Genomic DNA, 5,958 nt, shown 5'->3' on the forward strand with positions numbered 1-5,958 from the left:
AAATATATATTTGATGGAAGCAGGTTCGTAAGTGCAGGTGTTTGTAAGTTGAGGACTGCCTATATATACACTTATTTTTCACACAGATGTGTATATGCGCACTGGGTTTCTGAGCATCCTCTGTTTAGGGACTGTACCACATTACAATCCACCATCCCACCTCTAGTAAAAGTACCTACTACTACTAGAACATCTGCTCCCCTCTGCTACGTGCATCTCCATCCCCTCCCTATTTTTGGTTGGGAAGCAATTATAATCGGACATTTTAAAGTAGCTTTTGGGTTAATTAATCCATATATCTGGGCTTTCATAGGTGTTATCTTGGGTTGTATGGATGGTGGTCACCCATCCAAGTACCATCAAAGTTCAACCCTGCTTTTCTTCCAAGATCTCATAATATTGGGTGCATTCCGGGTCATTTGGTCACAGGTGGTGTGGTGTATGGACATCTGTGAAAAAGAGTTTCATAGCTTATCAGATTCCTTCATTTAAAATAAAGATACTGGTTCTGTATGTGTTTGTTGGATTTGTATGTTCTTTAACAACTGCACGCAGTCGTTAAAATGCTTAGCCATGTCCTTCTGCTGCCGTTTGTCCGTGGCCCATGCAGCTCATCGAAAAGAATGAGCACCTGGGATCCCTGCAGGTGGGGATTTTGGGTTACCAGCGTGTGGTGGCGGAGCTGCACGCTGAGCTGGCGCCATGCCAAGAAAACCTGCAGAGCATTCACTGTCAGCTCCAGGATCTGCAAGTGCTGCACCAGCAGAGTGAGGCGAAGGTGAGCAAGTGCTGTTAGCGAGCACCTATGAAGTCCGGCATGGCACAAACGCACATATATACAGTAATACCATTATTTACGCCCTCCCGTTGTACGTACTTTCACTATTAACGTACTCAAGTCATTGATAGCCAATCACATGTTATGTACTGTGGTACCTTGCCATAGCATACTTGAGATTTACGAACTTTACTATAAAGACCCAAATAGTTTACGCTGGATGGCGACAGTAAGGCACCAGATGACGCCCAAGCGTTTGCATCTCTGACTACAGTAGTCACTTTCATGTGTACATGTGTAGTGACTAACTCAGAGACAGTAAGACTTTTAGGCGCTTCTTTTATTGAACGAGCACCATTGGGATAAGACAGACACCCTACGTGGGTACACACTATTACCGTTGCTTGCCTATACAAAACACTAACCATCTAACACTGACAGCACTGAACGGAGACAGCGAACACCTATCTAGCAGCATAATATCGAGTGAAGACGGCAGCGACGATGGCGACAAGACGACAGCGACGAGATGACAACGACGATGACGAGATGGTGACGACGACTATCTCATATATACGAACAGCACGACGAGGATCCCACTTCCAGCAACAGCCACAAGGTCCCTCACAGGGGCCCTTCTTATACTCTCAGCGTGGCCTCGCTCCGCCACGGCCACGCCCCCTCTCTGGAACCTACTAGCGGGTTCCCGATGGCCCACCTCTGTGACCTTTCCCCTAGATGTCCCCCTCTCGTGTCTATCGTGGCCTGCTGACGTGGGTACTACCATACACCGCAGTTACCCTTTTTTACCAGCAGCCAGCGCTATGCCACTACACATACTCTATCAATATTTGTTCCCCACATACCGGATTTATGGTGAATATTTTTCAAGTGTAAACTAATTTTACATGATAAACAACTAATAATACACATAGTATAATAGACAAATGTATCAATAATATGGCAGTCCTCGACTTACGAACGCATTTAGTTCCTGAGGCCCATTCATAAGTCGGAACGGTTCGTAAGTCGGAATACAATAATGTGCGATATTTAAATTCCCATATTGTCAGTGTTATAAAATGTGTTAAGGTTCAACAAAAGAGTCAAGCATTGTTAAACTCGTAAATAAGAAATCATGTACATTTGCATTAACACTAAAATTATAGTGTATCGTAAGTAATACATAAAATGTAGTAAAATATTTTTTATTTATTTTCACTCACCGCTTTCAAATCACAAGCGTGCTCACCGCTACACTTCCGATCCGCACAAAGATCCACCGTGTAGCTTTAATAGGCTGTTGGGGCACGTGCTGTTAGCGATAGCCTATGAAAGCCAGCACGGCATGCGAGGGGTTGTGTGCCAGCACCACACCCAGCTGCATTTGTGTCCCGAGTGGTGATGTTTATACAGCGCGCTAGGTGCTCATTTGAGGCCGAGTTGACCTACGGGAGGCCCAGGAATGGTTCAGATAATCGTCACTGGTGTTGGCCGTGAGTTGGAATTGAACTTGGGTCGGTGGGTTTGTAGCGCAGCGCGTGAATTGCAACACTACCGCTCCCCACACAATCACTTTCACATATACGCACATGTGCGCGTGCACGAGGCTGACTCATGACATCTCGTGGAGGATCGCAGCACTGAACAAAATAGTTCTGTGGTTCAGTTTGGAAGTGCAAGTTCGCGTTTTAAAGTCAATGGTAACCAAAAATTAATACATTTCATAGAAACAGATTCGGAAGTCGGGTATCCGTAAGTCGGGTCTCCGTAAGTATGGTGTTCCTAAGTCGAGGACTGTATGTATACACTTATTTTTCACACTGATGGTTGTACAGAATGGATGCGCACTAGGTTACTGAGCATTCTCTGTTTAGGGACTGTACCACGTTACGATCCACCATCCCACCTCTAGTAGAAGTACCTACGACTACTAGACCATCTGCTCCCCTCTGCTACATGCATCTCCATCCCCTCCCTCTTTTTGGTTGGGAAGCGATCTTAATCTATTATTTTAATCCAGATTTTGGGTTAATTAATTCCTAAAAAATGTTTAACATAAAACTTTCGTGACTGCAGGAATTCATATTCTTGATTCTTTCGGTAAAGTCACGTACTTTTTTTTAATAATATAAAAAAACCCACGACGTTTCGATTTCAACACAAGCGGTCTTCATCATGCTTTTATAGGTGTTATCTTGGTTTGTATTGATGGTGGTTGCCCATCCAAGCACTTGAGGTTCAACCATGCTTTTCTTCCAAGATCTGAGATGATTGGATGCATTTCGGTTTATTTGGTCAAAGGTGGTGTATGGACATGTGTAAAAGAGCTTCGTAGCTCATTACATTACTCAATTATAAATGAAGATCCTGGTTGTGTGTGTGTTATTATACCTGTATATTCTGCAATAACCTCACGCAGTCGTTAAAATTCTTTCCTGTGTCCCTCTGCCGCCATTTGCCCGTGGCCCACGCAGCTCATTGACAGGAATTGGCAACTGGAATCTCTGCAGGCAGAGATTCAGTGGTATCAACGTGTAGTGGCGGAGCTGCACGCTGAGCTGGCGCCCTACCGCGACAACGAGCAGAGTGAACACTCGGAGCAGCAGCGTCTGCAGAGCGAGGTGGAGGTGAGTGTACAGCACTCGCGCATCGCACACACACACACGTATATAATTTGCGTTTAACGTAAATAATAGATTCATGCACACACGATTCAGTGTATTATTATTATGATGAGCTGGTCTAACCATCACGTTAAGCCGTCATGGTCCCCGTTTACAAATACAGATTATCTATCTATAGACAATTTCATTATTGCTGGACACAGTGATAATGATGAGAATGATTTAGCACCTTTCTGTACACCGGGGCATCTCAGAGCGCTTTACATCACATCTCATCTCAACACGTGTGAAAGGGCACCCCCAATGACAGATGTCCCTGTGGGCACAAGGTGACTCAGCACCTGGTGTGCAATTGGCATTTGTCTGCCAGTAGGGGGTGCTGATTGTTGTGTGTAATCCCAGTTGAGCTGGTAGAAGTACTGAGTTGTGTGTAGTGTCTAATGGGTCAGTATTTCCACAGCTTGTCACGGTTGAGGAGGAAGAGGACATCTCTGGCTGCTCACTGGAGCCCGGCATTCAAGAAGCCTCCCAAGACCTGCCCCCGCAGGCCTCGAACACCCTCTGAGCATCTCACAGCCCCCCACACTTCCAGCACCACCCACCCCCACCAGCACCTCCCCTTCCTTACAAGGCGTCGTGTTTTAATAATAAATATTTGTATCTAATACTATCGCCTCGTCTCAATTCTTTTGAGTGTTTGGGACACGCGAGTGGCTCACATTTATAACGCTAAGGGCTGTCTACATCCACAGTGTGGCTGTTGCGGAGCTTCTAGAAACCAAATGTGAGGCAGAGTTCTGTGTCCCTTGGGTAATGCCAGCCCTCCAAGGGGTTTGCACTGAGCTTGAGTTGGGGGCGACAAGCACAAGGTTGTGGAGGTGGTGATGGTGGTGGAAATTTAGGAGGATGGCAAGGAGGAGATGCCCATCAATAAACTAGTTGGCCACGGTGAAGCCAGCAACCATAGTCGTTCCTACGTCCCCTGATGTGAGCGGCAGTGCTGGAGGGCAGTTCCACGGTCTCAGACGGACGTGGATACTCATTACCATAATCGCACAGTTATCTTACCTTGGGCAAAGTATTTCAACCAAGAGATTCAGATAGAAATCATCTGTGTGAATAATGTAATTTCTAAAGCAATAATTACCTTCTATATTATATCCCATATAAATATATAAAATTAAGATGATGCTGAAATTGTGATGTTTGCCTAATATGTGGAACTGCCCTACATGTAGTGCCAAACACTGACGCTCTGAAAAATATTTCTGCAGCAAATCTGTAGCCCTATCCCTAACTCCAAGTCTGAATAGACTATGGAATATATGAAAACTCAATGTCCAATTCACAACTTCGGAGGCATCATCACAGCGATGCACCAACTCTACTTCTTACACAATGATCTGGCTCAACCACCTCAATCCAATATAGTTGTTGCTCTACATAAACGTCGACCATTCGAAGAACATGACTCCAACCCCTGTTCGTCCCCTTGTGCTAATTCATTGCTCAAGACAATGCGTTTCCATGTAGTTCTCCCCTCTTCGGGTTTTGAGAGATCCTTCTTCCCATGATGTGTCCCCAGGTTGTGTACGTCACAGATGGCAACTCTTATCCTCGTACATGGACGGTCACGTTGCGTCCCTGGTCCCCTCCCATCACCCATCACTTGCCATCCCTCCCCCCCCACCCCAATGTAATCACTCAAAACCAACTGTGATTGACTGCAGCAGTGTTTTTAACAGACACCAGTCGTGTTACGGCTATTGGTGTTGTTAATGTTTATTGTAATAAACGCATTGCCTCCAAGTGAAGTCTCGCTCTACGTTCATACCCACAACACAGACGCAAAATACATTACAGAAGTTATGTTAAGCAGCGGCAAAGTTTGAGTGATAGCTCATCTGACACTGACTCCTCTCACAACGACCAACTTTCCGAATACTCATTCAGTAGTAAGACTCTTAAATTGACGGAGAAAGCTCTCGTCAGAATCCCCTATTTTGATCCACACAATAGGAACAGAGACATACACTCATATCACAACAGTCGAAGTGGAGGCAATGATCAGAGGTCTGAGGAAGTTGGACGAGAAAACAAGTGCTGAAAAGAAGGTTACATGAATATTCTATACCATGGGTAAAGTCGCTACCATACAAGGTTAGGAATTATTTCAAACAACTCAGCCTAACAGTGATTACGAAGTTTGGAGAATATTCAACACTGAGGGGTTTAATGCTGCCAAATTTATGACCCAGTGCGTAAACGAGGAGTGTATTACGCAGGTGATGTTGATCAATACCACGAAGGTGACAAAATGTTCAAGATTGTTTTTTTAATCCTTGAGTCCAGAGATTACAGAAATTGTGGGTATGGTCTTGGACCCAGAGACGGCCTCCTTACACCACATACAGAATAGGGTTCACACGGCATGGCTATATAGAATTAGGAGCCATAATTCAGACAAAACACAGGGAGAGAGATAATGCACCCCGCCATCTAGAGGGAAGTAAAAATCACGTGAGCAGCTACAGCACCTCACACCAAGCCCCA

The 5,958-nt window shown here is 45.0% G+C and overlaps 1 long non-coding RNA gene across 1 annotated transcript; it reads left to right on the forward strand.

The window, feature by feature from the left end:
- The first annotated feature begins 3,259 nt into the window (after positions 1 to 3,259).
- On the forward strand, positions 3,260 to 4,070 carry LOC142923353 (uncharacterized). Its single transcript, XR_012940699.1, has 2 exons — positions 3,260 to 3,408; positions 3,866 to 4,070. It is a non-coding gene; the product is annotated as an uncharacterized LOC142923353 (long non-coding RNA).
- The last annotated feature ends 1,888 nt before the right edge of the window (positions 4,071 to 5,958 follow it).

This window comes from Petromyzon marinus, unplaced genomic scaffold (assembly GCF_048934315.1).
Source record: "Petromyzon marinus isolate PM22_M1 ecotype Great Lakes invasive population unplaced genomic scaffold, UKy_Petmar_22M1.pri1.0 PM_Scaffold_44, whole genome shotgun sequence".
Lineage (NCBI taxonomy): Eukaryota > Metazoa > Chordata > Hyperoartia > Petromyzontiformes > Petromyzontidae > Petromyzon > Petromyzon marinus.